General features: G+C 35.3%; 1 long non-coding RNA gene across 1 annotated transcript; it reads left to right on the forward strand.

The window, feature by feature from the left end:
• The first annotated feature begins 14,167 nt into the window (after positions 1–14,167).
• On the forward strand, positions 14,168–17,971 carry LOC133859511 (uncharacterized). Its single transcript, XR_009898769.1, has 3 exons — positions 14,168–14,483; positions 16,475–16,546; positions 17,677–17,971. It is a non-coding gene; the product is annotated as an uncharacterized LOC133859511 (long non-coding RNA).
• Positions 17,972–19,736: the final 1,765 nt, after the last annotated feature.

Here is a 19,736-nt window from a genome sequence, read left to right on the forward strand (position 1 = left end):
GGTACTCTGGCTCCCCCCCACATTTGGCATCTGACTCTCACCGAAAAGTGGCACCTGGCTCTCACCAGATAAAGGCATCTGGCTCTCTACATGCCTCGGGCCCTGACTCGCCCCCAAAATCTGGCCCTGCATTGCCGCCTGTGCCGGTATCCGTCCTAACCCCACAGCCGGCATCTGCATGTCCCCGGTCTGTGACAGTGGAAATCTACAATCATGCGTCTCACTATCAGGGTTACACGTCATAGGTACACTATACGGATACGGAAAGTAGGGCACATAACCCTGTGGCCCCATCCCCTCTCGCACCCACCATCGAGCCACGTTACCCGGTTGGGTGAACCCTATCTGAGACACTGTCGGGAGCTCCGACAATGGAGAACTACAAGGTCCGGCTGTGCTGGTCTGCCCGTGATCTGACGTGGGCACGGCCACCATACCCGGCAACAATGGTCTATAAGCCCCGTTTGGGTGGTGTGGCCACGCCGTAGTATATAATGCCATCGAATCAGTGGGCGTGGTCATGGGGGGCACGGGTGGGCGAGGTGCCCTATATGCATAAGGAGGGGGTCTCTGGTCCATGAATACCTGCGAACAAATTTAAACAGATTAATTAGAATATGTTTAAATAATATATTTTTAATGAATATGCAAATTATACAACGAAATTTATGCAAAAAATAAAAATTTGTACAATATTCAAGAGAATTGTACAAACAATATATATATCAGTCAAGTGTATTGAGTTCAAGCTAATTATACTCACACCAAATACATCAATCATTGTATCACGGGAGCTTCAATCGGATCAATGTCAGGCCTGTCGTACTCGAATTCATCATTCGTACCGGGTAGGTCATCAGTGGCTAGTACGAGCGGTACGCACTCATGGTAGGTTGTACCATCATCATTACTCCCATCCCCCTGGCCAACGTCGTACACGTTGTGCGGTTTGGACCTAACCGCATAAACCCAATTCTTGTTCCTTCCATCTTCTACGTAGAATACTTGATCCACATGAGATGTAAGCACGTACGACTCGTCCTGAATCAGTTCTCCCCTGTGGACGAGGTGATTGAAGTTGACAAACACTAGGCCATACTCGTCTATTGTGAATCCTCTGTCCATCGTGGGGTCTGCCCAATTGCACTTAAATAGGACGTACGTAGTCCTGTCATAGTACTCGACCTCAACTATATCGGTTAACTGCCCGTAGTACGTTTCGCCTTCAACGGTAGGAACACATACGCCGCTGTTCTGAGTCCTCCTTCCCACATCATGGGCAAGCGTGCGAAACAATTTACCATTTACCACATACCTGTTCTACTTGACCGCTGTCTCCTTCAGCCCTCTACAACGCATAACCATGTGGTGGCCCAATTCCTCCCTACGTTGATCGTCCAGGCCATCGACCTATGTTATAATTACAAATATTAAACATCACATTGGGTAATTATATTGAACCCGCATAAATTTAATCCAATTTCAAAATTACAACTATTTCCTTACATATGCACGGTACCATTCGCAGAACTGCTCATGATGCTGTGCTTCAATAAGAGCCTCCGTAATGCGACCTCTAGAGCATGATCGCCTAAGCGCGTCTTTGTGCATCCTACATTCAGCGTATACAATTATGTAGTAATTGTTCATAATATATTTTATTCGAATTCTGTTAAATATATAAACACTACTTACGTCCGCAAATTGTGAAACTCTTCAGAGTTGAACACAATATAACGATGAATCTGGTGCATTATCAACCGGTTCAGGGTAACACCCGTGCCCGCCCCCTTCGATCCATCAGGATTTCTCTGAGGTCTGTTGTGGAATGTTGGTGCGTGATTCAGATACCTTGAACAGAACGTTACCAGCTCGGTCGCTATGTACCCCTCCGCAATGCACCCCTCAGGAGCCGCTTTATTACGCACATTAGACTTGAAATTCCCTAGACTCCTGGTGTACACACATACACCACAATTTAATTATTGTCAATTAGGGTTACAATTAAATCAAAATATATATCTACATATTACGCCGAATTTTACCTCTCTGCCGGGTACATCCATCTATACTGCACGGGTCCGCCGAGTCTACACTCGCGCACAAGATGCACGACCAAGTGGACCATGCTCGTAAAAAACCCTGGAGGGAATATCTATCCTAGCTTGCACAAAGTGATACAGACGTCACCCTGCAGTCGGTCCATATCTTCTTGTGATAGCTTTGTTGAGCATATGCCTCTAAAAAATGCAGAAATCTCCACAAGAGGTCTAACCACTTTATCAGGCAATGACTTACGCAATGCAATTGGGAGAAGCTGTTGCATCAGTATGTGGCTATCATGGCTCTTCAAGCCGGAAATTGTACGGTCCTTGAGCCGAACACATCATGAAATGTTCGAAGCGTATCCGTCCGGGACCCTCACATTTTGAAGAACCTTCAGAAAATTTTCTTTGTCCTCTCTAGACATTGTGTGACAGGCAGCGGGAATATACGTTTTACCGTTGGCGGCCGTGAACGGATGCAACTTAGGTCTCAACCCCATTTCCTGCAAGTCCAGCCGAGCTGCCAAGTTGTCCTTCGTTTTCCCTTTTATATCCAAAATAGTGCCAAGTATATTGTCCATGACATTTTTCTCTATGTGCATAACATCAAGATTGTGCCGAAGCAAATTGTCTTTCCAATACGGCAATCTGAAAAATATACTTTTCTTCTTCCATATAACATCGGAACTCCCTGCACCCTTCTTCCGCTTCTTCCGTTTCTTCTTCTTACCCGCGGTCTCATCCCCAAACGTAACTCCGTCCAACTGTTGGAGAACCTCGTATCCGCATGGCACAATCGGTGCGCTGTCAAATTCTTCAGTACCATCAAATGTCCTCCTGTTAAGCCGCCATAGATGTTCAGGCGGCAGGTATCTCTTGTGCCCCATATAGCAAAATTTGCATCCGTTCTTTAAGCGTATAGAGCGGGTCGATTGCATACAGCAAGGACATGCCTTCACACCCCTGTTAGGCCAACCAGATAAATCTGCATACGCTGGCAAGTCGTTTATCGTCCACATCAACTGAGATCGCATAATAAAATTTTCCTTCTTTGAAGCATCGAATGTTCGTACCCCTACATTCCACAGTTCCAGCAACTCATCAATCAATGGCTGAAGGTAAACATCAATATCCATACCTGGTGAGCTCGGTCCAGGGATAACCAGGGAAAGGATGAAGGATGACTGTTTCATGCACATCCAAGGTGACAAATTGTACTGCACAAGCATTACGGGCCATGTGCTGTGGGATATGCTCATGTTCCCAAATGGATTAAATCCATCTGCTGTCAAACCAAGCCGGACGTTCCTACTCTCTGCCATAAAATCTGGATGTAAAATGTCAAACGATCTCCATGCCTCACCGTCGGCCGGGTGCCTCAATACGCCATCCCTAGTGCGGCCTTCTGCATGCCATCTCATATGGGGCGCAGTATGCTCAGACATGAATAACCTCTGCAACCGTGGGATGAGTGGAAACCACCTCAAGATCTTCACCGGGCTTTTTTTCTCGCTGATATGATCTCATCATCATCATCTACATGTGTATCAGCCCTCCACTTAGACTCTCCACATACGGTACATGAATCTAATTCTTTATTGTCTTTCCAGAATAACATACTGATGAGTACCAAATATTGTGTATTTGGACCCCTTAATTTACATTAGTTAAACCTTTAGCTTTGTTATTTTCTAATGCTTTGGTTAGTTTTAGTGTTTTTATATTTTGTAGGACAATAAGAGAGAAATGATACAATTCAAGCAAAATACAAGGAAATTCGGATGCAGCAGACCAGTACATTTAGACTGATCATAACAGGACCAAAAGATATCATTTTTGGGAGTTTCTTAGGTCTAAATTTAAGTTCACGATGTCAGCTTTCCAACGCAACAAGTTTCAGCCAATTTGGAGATGCGTGGAAAAAGATATGGCTGTTTGAATTTAAGTCGTCGGATCATCCCGAAAATCCGGAACCATCTCTCTTATTATTTTTCTTTTGCTTCATCCCTTGTCTCCCCAAAGCTAGAGCCAATACACGTTTTTCTCCACATTCTCAGCCACTTAATCACTTTTTTTTCCACTCAACATCATTCCATAAAACACTCACCACTCATTCCATAAAACACTCACCACTCATCTCTCCACTCATACACCCACTCACCCATTCCACACAAAACCACTTGGCTATAAAAGGAGACCAAGGCTGAAAATCAAAGGGAGGAGAGGAGAAGACTACACCCCATCAAAAGGGGCGGAGGAGTAGAGGCGTGAGCCTCTCTGTACATAACGTCTTTGGTTTTTGTTCTCATGCAATTTTCTCTTTTGTAAGTCTTTTATTTTCTTTATGTTTTTACTAAAATTCAACATTTTATTTTACCATGTGTAGTTAATATTTTCGTTTAGGGTTGAGGATGAAACCTCACCATTGAAGAGAAACTGAGTTTCATGCTTGTTCATGCTATTTGAGTTTATGGGTTTGATTTCTCATTGTTCTACTTCGATTTTTCTGAGATGATGTTTTGATATCTCTTGTGGTTTCCGGATACAAGTAATGATGTGGAATAAGTTTCATTAAATCGGTTGCTTGGTTTTTCATCTATCAAAACATTGGACATTCATTGTGCGTCGTTTGACTAATACATTGTTTTATCGGTTTGAATGAAGATATCCATTGTGATTGAATGATACATTGGATGTTTGGATTTCAATTGGTACTCTTTGTGATTTGTGCTATGAACGAAATCATTGAATGATCTAAATGATTTTTGAAGCAATGTAGAGCATACCTAAGATTTATACGTGACAACCTCGAATAAGTGTGATGAGCATGAGATTAGGTTGATATGATTTGGTGAGTGTGGATTCCAAAACCCTAGACCCCTTTATTTTCGTTATTTTTGTTTATATTATCTTTTATTACAAAACCCTAAATTTGGAACTAGGTTAAAATAGGATTAGTTTGAATAGAGATTAATTTTTGCAACGCAATTCCCTGTGGATACGATCTCGCACTTGCACATACACTATATTGCAAACGATTCGTGCGCTTGCGAGTTATTAAAATTTGCACATCACATACAGTCATTACGGCCCCCCGGAATCTTCTCATACCCCAGACCCATGCCACTTAAGAACTTTTTCGCCTCATACGTGTTATCTGGCAATGCCTCATCGCAATGAGGCAACAATTGATTGATAAATTCGAGAATGTCTGAAAAAATCTTGTTACTAATACCTCCAACGCACTTCAAATTATACATGTGTACAGTAGCACTCAATTTACTATGCTTTGTACCAGGGTGAAGGGGCTTCTCGGCGGTCTTTAACAGCTCTTGGTACTTCAATGCGTCCCCGCAAGAGGTATCTTCATCAACTTGTTGCGGAAGAGTACTGACGGCTTCAGGAACATCGTGCACGCCGAAGGCGTCACGCAACATGGCGTGCATGTTATCATCCTGTTCCACGGCGACACCCTCCTGTTCTGTGACTTCACCATGTTCAGTGCTACAGGCAGCGGTATCTGTGCCACTGTGATAACTCGAACACTGACCAGGAATAGCGGACCCAGTCGTAGTCTCGCCGTGCATATACCACAAATTGTATATCCTGGTTATTTCGACAATACTTGCATGGGCAGTAAATTTTTCCATCGACGGCCGTACAATTACTAACGGCAAATGCCACAAACGCCCTACACCCGTCGTTATACCGTGTCGTACCCCTAGGTGCTGACATCCAAGACTTGTCCATATTCCTCTGTATAGGGTTAAGAGGACAAGACAAATCATACGTCAAACAAATAAACGTGTAAAAAAGTTGTGCATGTCACGCAACATGGGGTGTACGAATTTATTTCCCTTTTAAAGGGTTTATGGTTAGAGTTTAGGATTTTAGTTTTTTTTTAGAAAGTGTAAGAATTTGTTTTTTTTTTTTTTTTTTTAAAAAAAGGGTTTATAGTTAGGGTTTGTGAGGGTTTAGGGTTTAGGGTTAGGGTTTAGGGTTTAGGGTTTATGGTTAGGGTTTAGGGTTAGGGTTTGTTAGAGTTTAGGGTTTAGGGTTAGGGTTTTTTTTTTTTTTTTTTAAAGGTGTAGGATTATTTTATTTTTTGTTTTTTAAGGGTTTAGGGTTAGGGTTTGTAAGGGTTTAGGGTTTAGGGTTAGGGTTTGTTAGGGTTTAGGGTTAGGGTTTTTTTTTTTTTTTTTTAAAGGTGTAGGATTATTTTATTTTTTGTTTTTTAAGGGTTTAGGGTTAGGGTTTGTAAGGGTTTAGGGTTTAGGGTTAGGGTTTGTTAGGGTTTAGGGTTTATGGTTAGGGTTTGTGAGGGTTTAGGGTTAGGTTTTTTTTTTTTTTTTTTTTTTTTTTTTTTTTTTTTTTTTTTTTTTTTCCTTTTCTTAAGGGTTTAGGGTTTGTTATGGTTTAGGGTTTAGGGTTAGGGTATAAATTTAGAAAGTGTAGGATTTTTTTTTTTTTTTTTTTTTTTTTTTTTTTTTTTTTTTTCTTTTCTTTTCTTAAGGGTTTAGGGTTAGGGTTTGTAAGGGTTTAGGGTTTAGGGTTTGTTAGGGTTTAGGGTTAGGTTTTTTTTTAAAAAGTGTAGGATTTTGTTTTTTTTTTTTTTCTTTTCTTAAGGGTTTAGGGTTTGTTATGGTTTAAGGTTTAGGGTTTGTTATGGTTTAGGGTTTAGGGTTTAGGGTTAGGGTATAAATTTAGAAAGTGTAGGAATTTTTATTTTATTTTTTATTTTTTAAGGGTTTATGGTTCGGGTTTGTTAGGGTTTAGGGTTAGGTTTTTTTTTTTTTTTTTTTTTTTTTTTTTTTTTTTTTTAAAGTGTAGGATTTTGTTTTTTTTTTTTTCTTTTTTTCTTTTCTTAAGGGTTTAGGGTTAGGGTTTGTAAGGGTTTAGGGTTTGTTAGGGTTTAGGGTTAGGGTTTGTTATGGTTTAGGGTTTAGGGTTTAGGGTTAGGGTATAAATTTAGAAAGTGTAGGATTTTTTTTTTTTTTTTTTTTTTTTTTTTAAGGGTTTAGGGTTAGGGTTTGTTAGGGTTTAGGGTTAGGTTTTTTTTTTTTGACATTTTTAAAAGTGTAGGATTTTGTTTTTTTTTCTTTTCTTTTCTTAAGGGTTTAGGGTTTGGGTTTAGGGTTTAGGGTTTGTTATGGTTTAGGGTTTAGGGTTAGGGTATAAATTTAGAAAGTTTAGGATTATTTTTTTTATTTTTTTATTTTTTTTAAGGATCTAGGATTAGGGTTTGTTAGGGTTTAGGGTTTTAGTTTCTTAGGGTTTAGGGTTTAAGGTTAGGATTTTAGTTTTTAGTGTTAGGAATTTTTTTTTTAGAAAGTGTAGGATATTTTTGTTTAAGGGTTTAGGGTTTAGGGTTTAAGGTTAGGATTTTTGTTTTTAGTGTTAGGGTTTCTTTTTTTAGAAAGTGTAGGTTTTTTTTTTTTTCTTAGGGTTCAGGGTTTAGGGTTCATTATGGTTTAAGGTTAGGGTTTAGTTTTAGAAAATGTAGGATTTTTTTTTTTTTTTTTTTTTTTTTTTTTTTTTTTTTTTAAGGATCTAGGATTAGGGTTTAGGGTTTAAGTTTATGATTTTTGTTTTTAGTGTTAGGAAATTTTTTTTTAGAAAGTGTAGGATATTTTTGTTTAAGGGTTTAGGGTTTAAGGTTAGGAATTTTGTTTTAGTGTTAGGGTTTCTTTTTTTAAAAAGTGTAGGATATTTTTTTTTTTAGGGTATAGGGTTTAAGGTTTAAGGTTAGGAATTTTGTTTTTAGTGTTAGGGTTTCTTTTTTTAGAAAGTGTAGGATATTTTTTTTGTTTAGGGTTTAGGGTTTAGGGTATAAGGCTAGGACTTTTGTTTTTAGGGTTAGGGTTTCTTTTGTTAGAAAGTGTAGGATATTTTTTTTGTTTAGGGTTTAAGGTTTAGGGTATAAGGTTAGGACTTTTGTTTTTAGGGTTAGGGTTTCTTTTTTTAGAAAGTGTAGGATATTTTTTTTTTAGGCTTTAGGGTTTAGGGTTTGTTAGGATTTAGGGTTTAGGGTTTAAGGTTTAGGGTTAGGGTTTTTAGGGTTTGAAAGTGTAGGAATTTTTTTTTTAGGGTTTAGGATTTAGGGTTTGGGGTTTAGGGTAAGGGTTTTTTTTTTAGAACGTGTAGGATTCAGAGTTTATTTAAGGGTTTATTATTGTGTTGGTTTTATGGTTATGATTTTAGGATATAAAGTTTAGGGTTGGAGTTTAAGTATTTCTTAAAAACTAGACGGTCAATTTTAATTTTTATCTTATTTTATTCGTACCCATTTTATTTGTTTGTCCCATTTATTATTTTCAAAAGTGTCATCGTTGGTTTATAACGCTAAACTAATATCGGACATTGTTTGATTTTGTTTGACTAACAAAAAAACATTGTAATCCATAATAACACATTCAAAAATATCTATACATATAACCTCTCAAATAAAAAATTAGGACAAGAAAAATTAAAAACAAAAAAAACACAACATGGCAAAAAAGAACATGGCTTTCAAAAAAATAAAAAATACATATAACACTAAATGACACAAAAATACAAACGCCTACACAATTTCAAATTATCAAATGTGTACTAACACAAAAATACATGCAGCATTGTTAAAAACAAAAACACAAACTATAGCAAAAATGAAATACCTAGTCCATGAAAACCCAAAAAAAAAAAAAAAAAAAACAGAAATTTAAGCTTACAAATTACACTAATTCAGCAACATTGCAATAAAAAATATAACACAGTCCAAAAATTATTACAATTATCAATCAAGAACAAATGTCCAAATTATTACAATAAAAATTATTACAATATATATATATAGTTAGTACAAATTTACATGTTGAAAAAAAAATGAAATACAAATTTAAGGGGCAAATTACTCACTGACGGTAGGTTGTGGATTTAGGGCTCCTTCTATATATATATACCTGCATATTCGGATTATTTTATGGAGAAAGAAAAAAAAAGTTAGCAAATGTATATATATATAACACTAAATTTATCTGCTTATTAAGAACATATATCTGCTTAAAAAAAGAACTATATATCTACTTATTAACCGGCTACTGAACAGAGAGAGGGAGAGAGAGAGAGAGCCACTGACCGGATCGATCGGAAATGGAACCGACGGCCTAGCCAAGCTGCCAGAGGGACGTCCCAGTAGAGAGAGAGAGAGAGAGAGAGAGAGAGAGAGAGAGCCGGCTGTGAGAGAGGGAGGGTCGGTGAGAGGGAGAGGTGACGACGCCGGAGACACGACAGACAGCTCACCACGCCGGCCGGCTGAGCTCGCCGGAGAGACAGAGAGAGAGAGAGAAGAAATGAGAGAGAGAGAGAGAGAGCGAGAGAGAAGAAATGGGTAGCTTCCATATATATATATATATATATGTATATAATTTAAATTATATAATATATATTTAATTTATTATATTTTTTAAACATATATAATATATATTGTTTGGCCAGGTGGTGCGCGGGAGAACTCCCGCGCAGCAGCTGGCCAACTACGTACACGTGCCCAATTGGAGACGTGTATATAAATACACGTCTCCACATGGTATTTTTGATATATTATAATTATATATAAAATATTATATATATATATATATATATATATATATATATATATATATATATATATATATAAACCCATGCAACCCTAAGTTCATGCAGTGCATGTACTGCATGTACACATTGATAAACCCTAATCCCTAAAACTAAAACATAAACTCATGTTGCAAATTTTTTTTTTTTTTTGGGTCTACATATATGCTTCACAAAGTTGGTTTAATTATGCATATAGTACAATATGTCAATTTAGGGTTACGGTTTACGTACTTATGAGTATACCATATATATATATATATAGAACTCATCATATAAACCCTAATCATAAGTGTATGTATTTTGTATAGCAAAAAATCATAACCCTAAGTGTATGTACTATATATAGCAAAAAACCCTAACCCTAAAATACACGTCCCCCATAGTAGAAATTGTATTTAATTTAAAAAATAATAAATATATATATATATATATATACTATATACTATATATACTATATATATATATAAGTATATAAGTATATAGTATATAGTATATAGTATTTTGTAGGTATAATTCCTTCTTGAATACAATTCATATCTGCACCTGAATCTAATAATGCTATGGTTGTAATTTGAAATTTAGCATTAATAATTAAAGTAACTTCAACATACCATTTTTGAAAGATTATTCTATCTATAAGATTAATGAATAATTCTTTATCTATCGAATCATGTTTGGTATTATCATGATTTTTGATTTTATCATCCTGTATAATCTTTTTTGTATGCCGTTCTTCTGATCGTAATGTTATAATTTATATATATATATATAAGTATATAAGTATATAGTATATATATATACTATAGATTTTTTTTTTTAAAAAAAATTATATTATAATATTATATAAAATAATATATGAATAAATATATATATAATTTATTCAAGTAAGTACAAATACAAACCCATGCAGCCCATGCAGCCCTAAAACTAAACTGTACGTAAACTATAAATTAAAACTCTAACACTAAGTATATATACTAAAACCTAAAACCATAAAAAATAAAAACTAAAATCTAACCATAAAATTAAACTCTAACCTAAGTGCTAGACTATATATAGCTATAAACTATAATCATGAGGGTACGTACTATATCTAGTCATAAACCCTAACCCTAATCCTCTATCCAAAAGTATATACTATATATATATATATATATATATATATATATATATATATATATATATATATATATATATATATATATAGCTATAAAACTGAACCCTAAGTAAATGTACTATAACTATAACTATATATATATATATCGGAACAATCTAATTTTGAACTGCTCATGATTTAATACATATATTTAAAAGTGTACAATAATAACACATGAAAAATATATTGACATTATTATTCATAAAATGTAAAATCCTCTAACCCTAAGTGTATATACTATATATTGCGATAAACCCTAACCCATAGTCCTAAGTGTATATATTATATATACCTATAAACCCTAACCCTAATCGTATATACTATATATATATATCGATAAACCCTAACCCTAATCGTATATACTATATATATATATATACTATATATATTAGGGTTTACGTAATTATTAGTATACTATATATATATAAATAATGAGCCTAAAAATTATAAGTTCCAAGCATAGAATTTACATATAGCATATAGTTTTCAAAGAAATGTTATGTGTATAAGTTATGTACACCGTATTTTCACAGATTTGTATGGTTAATAAGATAAGGAGTATTTTTCTTTGAATTTTTTGTTTCAAAAAAGTAACACAACACATTTTTTTTTTTTTTTTTTTTATATTTTATTTTTCTGAAAAATTAACTGTTTGACACGTGTCCTAGGAGACACGTGTCAAATTGTAACACATTCACAATTGGACGGGTGTAATAATACACGCGTCCAATTGGACGGGTGTAATAATACACGCGTCCAATTGGACACGTGTATTAAATACTCGTGTCCAATTGGACGCGTGTATTATTACACGCGTCAAATTGGACACGTGTATTATTACACGTGTCCATTTGGACACGAGTATTTAATACACGTGTCCAATTGGACGCGTGTATTAGTACACGCGTCCAATTAGACACGTGTACGGAATACACGTGTCCAATTGGACGCGTGTACTTAATACGCGTGTCCAATTGGACACGTGTATACATACACGCTCCCAATTGTTGATGTGTTACAATTTGACACGTGTCTCCTAGGACACGTGTCAAATTGCACGCGTGTCTACAGTAACCGGTACTGTAGACACGCGTCAAAATGCTAAAATTCTTGTAGTGTAATTAAATCTTAACCTAGTTCCAAAACGATGTTTGATTTTTTATAAAAAGAAAAAACAACATAAAGTAAATAATGTAAAATAAAACAAAACAAAAGATACTAAGGTTCTGGAATCCACACCCACCAAATTATATCAACATATTCTCATGTTCATCAATACACATCCGAAGTTCTCACCATACAAATCTTATGTATGTTTTACTATGCTTCAAAAAATCATTAAATCATTCAATGAATCCGTTCTTTGCACAAATCACAAAAGATATCCGGTTTAAACCAAATCATCAAATGTATCCGTAGAACAAAACACAATGAATATCCAACGTTTTGATAAATAAAAAACCCAAGCAATCAATTATGTGAAACTATCTCAAATCATCACATGTATCCGTAAATCACAATAGATATCCAAGAATCATTCCACAAATTGAAAAGAAGTAAAACATAGGAAAAATTAAACCAAATAAAATCGGAGAGTATAAACTTACATGAAAATATTGTTGCTCTTCAATGGTGAGGCTTCATCCTCAACCTTAGTTGAAAAATTAGCTACACATGACTATGAAAAATAAATCCTAAACTAAAGAAAAACTAAACTAAAAAGAAAATAATATTTTGGTCTCTAGCTTCTCACTTTTTTCTCCCCCTCTTTGTTGAGGCTTAGAGGTCTATTTATAGGGAGAAAACAAATCCTAAAAGTCATATAATTCCTAGAAAAATCGGAGGTTAGTCTCCTAGTTTGAGTTGGAAACTTAAAACTCAATCCAAGAAGGAAAAGGACTCCAAATCCGTCCAGATTTGCGGTCTTTTATTGCGGGACACTTTTGGCATAGTAGACTTCCGAATTAGGAAAATACTATTTCACAATAATTTGTAGAAAATTGAGATAGCTTTCCAACTTCGCTTGATTCACTTCAATCGGATATTTGAACTGAATGTTATGGCCACAATACTGTGACATAGGCAGAATCTGAAATTTAGTCCAATCCGCTTTTGACTCCAATTAGGAAATTCCGATTTAGTCCTCTCCTTGATTTGGTTGAACATAACCACATCATCTAGGTCTTCTCAAAGTGTGCTTTCTTTCACCTTAAAGCTATTGTTTTCTCTCAATGACCTACAAAATACTGAAATACCAAAACTAGCCAAAAACATTAGAAAATAACAAAGCTAAAGGTTTAGTAAATGCAAATTAAGGGGTTCACATGTGCAATATTTGACACTCATCATGTCACTTATTCTTTGTATAGCCATAATCGTTATGTAAATATAGTGTTAGTAAGACTCAAGCAGATAGGTGTTAAATGGCTCTTTGTTGTAATTAATTTGTGATAGATGTATAAGTTGTAATTTTTGCTATTCAGATTTATGTTTTTCGCTGCATAGATAGATGTATGTTATACTCTGATTATCAGGTACATGTTATGGGGCATGTGCCATATGTTGGCTTTGCGACATATCGTCCTGCCACTGTGAGGACTCGTTTTATGTTTTGTATTAAAAAAAAAAAAAATGGTCGTCACAGCAAATGATATCAGAGCAGTTTGTTCTAGGGTTTGTTAGGAAAAGCGGAAATCTAGGTTTGTGTTAGAGTCTAAAAATAACAAAAGAGCCTTAGGATTCTAAAAACTTCAACAAAGATAAGAAGATTTAGATAAAGTGCCTTGGGTGCATTGCATGATTCTTGTAATGCATCTATTAGGTTTTGTGTTGTCTACGTAGCATAGTTCTGTGTAGACAAGCTATGCCACTTAGACAATGACCTCTTCCTTGATTCAGAGGTGTTGCATGCGTCTTGATTGATTCGAGTGCAACACATTCCCTTTGTCTCGTCCACGTATGTTGTAAAGACTATGAAAAATTAATTAAGGAATTTGGCAATTAATAAATTACATTTATTAAATATGGGATTAGTAATTATATCCTATGTAATAATATTTATATTATAGTAATAATAATGAGTCCCAGTGTAATAAATAATTAATCGTATGAATAGAATGCAGTTAAATTAATGTGGGGCCGAACATTAATTCTCAAATGATAGGAATATTATCAAATAGGGTCATGGTGTGAATTATATAAGTTGGGACATTTAAATAAAAATGTAATCTCCTTGCCAAGTGTCAGCATCCAGTTGGCGATGAGAAGATAACACTATCTTCTCTAAACCACTCACACATGGACACATGTCCCACTCACCCTCTCTCTTCCTTTTCTCTTCCTTTTCCCTTTATTTTCTTTTCCTTTTTCTCTTCTCCCTTTCGGTGGACAGCAGCTCCCTCTTTCCCTTTTCTTTTCTTTTTCTTCCTCTCCTCTCCTTCCTCTCTCACGCTGCACGCCCGATCTCCCCTCTCCCTTTCTTCTTCCTCTCTTTGTCTTCCTCTCACACACGCACGAACATGAGAGAGACCCAGCGTGTGAGAGAGCATCCCGAGAGTTGGAAGTGAGATGTTAGCCGTAGGTGGTGCGATTTTTGGGCTTCGGTGGCTGGGCCACCGTCGTGGCGTGGCAGCAGCGACTAGGCAATGGATTTCGGCCTTGATTCGGTGAGATTTTCCTTTTCCCTTGCCTTTGATTTTGGTTAGAAAATGCCTTGGATTTTCTATGCAAACCGTGTGGGTTCTCCTTTTCGGGGGGGGGGGAGGAAAGGTTGAACTAGATGAAACTCTAGGATATGTAAGTTATGAACTAAGGTAAATAATTTTATGGGTTTTGGTTGGGAATTACTTGTGATGAAATTATAGGGTTTCATGGGGATTTTGGGGTGTTGGCCGAATTGTGCCATGTCTCTTGGGATTTCGGTTTTGTGATTCTATATTGGTATTTGATGATTCTAAAATAAGTTTTGGATTTGTATTTTAGAATTGTTGATTGGGTGCTGGAAATTCTGGATTTAGTTGATGTTTGGTGGAAATTGTAGTTGATTGGGTTAGTTAAATTGGGGGAAATTCATGGGATGCTTTGGAGTAAATTTCAGTAAGTTGATAATGGAGTTTTGTGGGTCGATTGGCTTGGTTTTGTGGGCTAGTGGTTGCTGTTTTGTGGGTCATGATATTGTTGATGTATGGTCTTTTGGTTCTTCGATTCTTATTGAGTGTTTGAGTTTGCTTGGATTGGTTGAGCTCTTGGAAGGGTGGTTTTCAGGCTGATTCTTGTATTAGGAGTGCTCTAATTAAGGAAATTGGCTAAGTTGGTTTGTTGGAGTTGTTTTGATAAGTTGAGACTCGTATGAGCTAAATGACTTTATGTGGATGTATATTTTGGTGTGATTGATGACGTTAGTTGAAATTATGGATTGAGTTCTTGATGGAATCCGGAATTAGTGTTGATTTGTGTTGGGTTTGTATTTTGAGAGTTTTAAGTATATTCGATTGTATGTAAAAGAGAAATGGTGGATTTGGGATGGAATAAGGTTTGATTAATATCGCTCTATCATGGTTGTTTGTGTTAAAATGATGGATCGTTGGTGTTTTAATGTTTGAATTTTTGAAGGATCTAGCTAGTCTCTTTGTTGTGGCCATGTGAGTTGAAATGCTAGTTGATGGGTGTGTTCTTAGTTTTGATTGTAATGTTTTATGGGTATTTCTCCTAGCTAGGCCGAATGGGTGATATGGATTGTTAATGGTTGAGTGATTTTCCAAGAAGATTGTTTAGGGAAATTATGTTAATGGAAATTGGAGGTGTTTTGTATGGCATTTTTACTTGGCTATAGTTGGTGGAAAATTCTGTTTGGTATGCTTTAGGTTGGATGGTTTCTTGGTGTGGGAAGCCAATGAGGAGTTGATGTTTAATGTTAAAAGTTAATGTGAGATCTTTTGATGTTAATAACAAAGATGATGGAAATAGGGAATGAAATATTATGTAGGTATAGTTATGTGGTTTTGAGTGCTAGTAGGGTATTTAGTTATGTTTATGAGCTTAGGTTGGGTTGGATTTTAGAAAAGGCATGAGGAATAATTAATGTATAAGGGAATTAGAACAATATGATGAATGGGTAGGTGTAAAATGTTAAATTCTATGAGTTAATGGTCGGAACATTTACCAAACTAGAAATAAATTAAGGAAATAAGTAAATAGAGTAAGTGAAGGAGTATAATAAATAAATAAATGGAATACATAATGATTATAGCTTAAGAGACATAACTTATGTAAGGAACTACTAAACCAACATTATGTGTATCATTAGATTAGGTTTAAGCGTTGTGTGTATATGTATAAATGTATATATATGTACACACATACATGTATGCGGGTTAAAAATATATTAGTAACTCAGTAAATAAGCAACAAGCTACAAAGGGGATTAACAATGGTAATATGGCTTAACAATAATAAATAGGCAAATAATATAGTAAGTGCATCTTCTAATTAATAAACAAATATAATAAAAACCTAAAACCGAGGATTAGCTTGATAATAGTTTAGGATACTTAGCTAGCCTTAGGAGCGGGTTACGCGACGTGTGAGCACGCGGGTAGTCTATGTGTCATTGAGTGTAGAGTTCAATAGCATAGTCTAATGATACCAATGTTTGCAGGATGGTGTCCGGATTGGAGACTTCAATGGGTTCTCCAATGTAGAGTTCGAGTCATGTGTCCAATTCAGTCAAGTGAGTATTCTACTCACTAAGAAAAGATATTTTTATGTATTTTATAGAAATGCAAATGATATATGATTTTCTTACTGAACCAACGATATGTTAACATGTATGTTTTGGATGTTTTAAGTAGTTTCAATTATGTTGAAGTATCAATGATGTTACAAAATGATGCATGAATGAAAGGTTTTGAATTGATTGATGTATTTGAAAGTGTGTTGTAGTTGGAACTTAATTATGCAAAGAAGAATGATGAGATTTCATGTTGATTGGTTCATGGTATTTGAAGAAGGCATGATTTGCAAAGAATAGAAGTATAGAGTTTGAATTGTAAAGCATAAAGCATGAACACATAATAATGGAAGAGAGCGTAAGGCTCATAATAACGAAGAGAGCGTAAGGCTCATAATAATGGAAGAGAGCGTAAGGCTCATAATAACGAAGAGAGCGTAAGGCTCATAATAACGAAGAGAACGTAAGGCTCATAATAACGAAGAGAGCGTAAGGCTCATAATAATGAAGAGAGCGTAAGGCTCATAATAACGGAAGAGAGCGTAAGGCTCATAATAATGGAAGAGAGCGTAAGGCTCACAATGAACAAAAAGACTATCATGAGCATGCATAGCATTGTTTAAATTATGTGATGTTTTTATGAAAGTATATTGTAGTTTTGCTAGACGTATTAGTATGCATAAGAGTCTTGATAGAAAAAGGAACTTATGTATATTGGTATCGGATTGTGTGATGTTTCTATGAAAGTATATTGTAGTTTTGCTAGACGTATTAGTATGCATAAAAGTCTTGATAGAAAAAGAACTTATGTATATTGGTATCGGATGGTTGCATGATTTAAATGCCATTGTGTTCTACAGCGAATCTTTTACGTATAATATTAGCTGCCCTGTGTATTTAAATATTTTCTATTAGTCGGTGTTTGCTATATCAGCTATGGGGGTTTTTCAAACAAAGTTTATAAAATTGGTAGCTGTTATAGTGTACGTACGACTAAAAATGAAAAGTTGGTTCTTTACGAAAACTCAGTGAATAGTATACCTCTGAGGTCTTAGTGTAATTATTTATGCTAAGGCGGTGGGCTCATAATTCCACCTATACGGATGTGGCAAACCCCCACAACCGTATAGATGATGTTCCTTTGGCTGCAGGTTTTCCGATCATAGTTGATAGCATTGTTGAAGGGCACTTGGGATGTTACGACTGAAGCACGTCGCAACAGTCAAAGTTGGTGGACTACGGGTTGTCCACTTGTTTATAGGTTTGGTTTATGGCTTGTGACAATTGTGTCACTTATTTTTGTAAAGCCATTTTTGTTATGTATTTATATTGAGGAAAGACTTAAACAGATAGATGTAATATGGCTCTTTGTTTATGATTATTTGTAATAGAAGTTTATGTTATGATTTCCGTTATTTAGGTTTACGTTCTCCGCTGCATAGATGAATAGATTTTATACTCTGATGTACCAGGTTCATATTATTGGGAATGTACCGTATGTTGGCTTTGCGACATATCGTCGTGCCACTGTGATGATCCGTTTATATTTTTAAAGATTAAGAGTAATGCAAATGTTTTGTATATATATATATATATATATATAAAACGGGTCGTCACATATGTGGAGTCGTGTAGGTAGAGAATAAATCCTTAGGTTGAAACGTGCGTGGCCACTCTTGTTGGTGACGCTATTATGGGTAAGCCTAGGTGTCTAGTCGCTTAGTCTTTCATAAAAGTCTAGCATGATTGTGTTAGGCTATAGGCAATGTAAGAGAGAGCTTCTCGTGAGGGTAGACTAATAACCATCCTTTGAGAAGGGATGAAGTATATTTTGGGCGCATCAAAGGGGACTCGAATCTTGAAGAGCACAAGACCATGGTACGAGTTACAATAATAAAATATTAATGTTAAACAAATTAAACAATGCAAGTAGCTAAAAATGATGATAATTTTAAGATAACTTATTGTAATAAACGAGTACAACATAAAAGAATTGATTTAAGGGAGCGATTTCTACCTAAAGTATAAAATAGAGATAGTTTAAAGATTTGAGTATGAATTAGGCACCTGGGCAATCATATAATGCTAAAATAACTGTGGTTTGTGAATTGTGATAATATGTATATATGCATGACCTTTATGCATGCTTCCTGTATTGTATCGCATATATAGTAGAGATCAAATGGAAGACTGGCTGGTTAAGGACTGGCCAATGAAGATCGATCATATTCTGAAAATGAAGAACTTGGGGTAGGACCAAAGTTCTTCCTCGCTTTAGTACCATGTCAGCGGTCAACTTTGAGCTAGCTACTATGGACAATTATGCACACATAATAATAATTAGTAAACAACGGATTGGTCTATGGAGTACAAAAACCCCCCATGGACTTCTCAAATCTTCCTTGAATTCAACATTTGTATATAATTAACTAAGCAAGAGTACATAATATAATTAAGGTTATTATATAGCAGTGACTTTGTCGACATTAATGGCCTATTAAAAAAATGTTTTATTTATTTATTTTTTATATTTTATTTAAAACTTTTTTTAGGGTATAAGTATCGACTGGGTCAATGCTAATGACCTATTAAAATAATATTTTTATTTTTTATTATTTATTCAATAGTTATTTTCTCTATTTTTGAATTCTGAATTTTGAATTCTAGTTTTTGTTTTTGTTTTTGTTTGTTGCACTTTACAACAATATTGCTGTCAGAATAATTTTAATTATGTTTGGCACCCGTCGGGTTAGAAGATAAAGGAAAAGGATCCTCTCCGGTTAGTGTATTTTTAAGGGCATAATTGTCATTTTGCATTTTCATAAATACAAAATGACAACTATGCCCTTAAAAATACACTAACTGGAGAGGATCCAAATTCGAAGATAAAAAGGGTGGTTAATAATTAAGACAGTCATAGTTTGCCCTAGACACCACTGATCGACCTATAAATTCTTTACTAGCTCATAATAATTTGCAGAAGTCATGAGTATTGATCATCAAAATTATATATATGCTGCAAATAGATTGAACGTCAACGGCCGGGAGGTGCATGCATCATGATTAATTGTGGCCTTAGTTTACATACTTTGGTCAATGATTTTAACAAATTTTAAACCATCCCATCACAACAAATGTACACTGTCGTTTAAATTGAATATTTCAATAGTTAAGTTTTTTGAATACTTTG

The sequence above is a fragment of the Alnus glutinosa genome, chromosome 1 (genome assembly GCF_958979055.1).
Source record: "Alnus glutinosa chromosome 1, dhAlnGlut1.1, whole genome shotgun sequence".
Classification (NCBI taxonomy): Eukaryota; Viridiplantae; Streptophyta; class Magnoliopsida; order Fagales; family Betulaceae; genus Alnus; species Alnus glutinosa.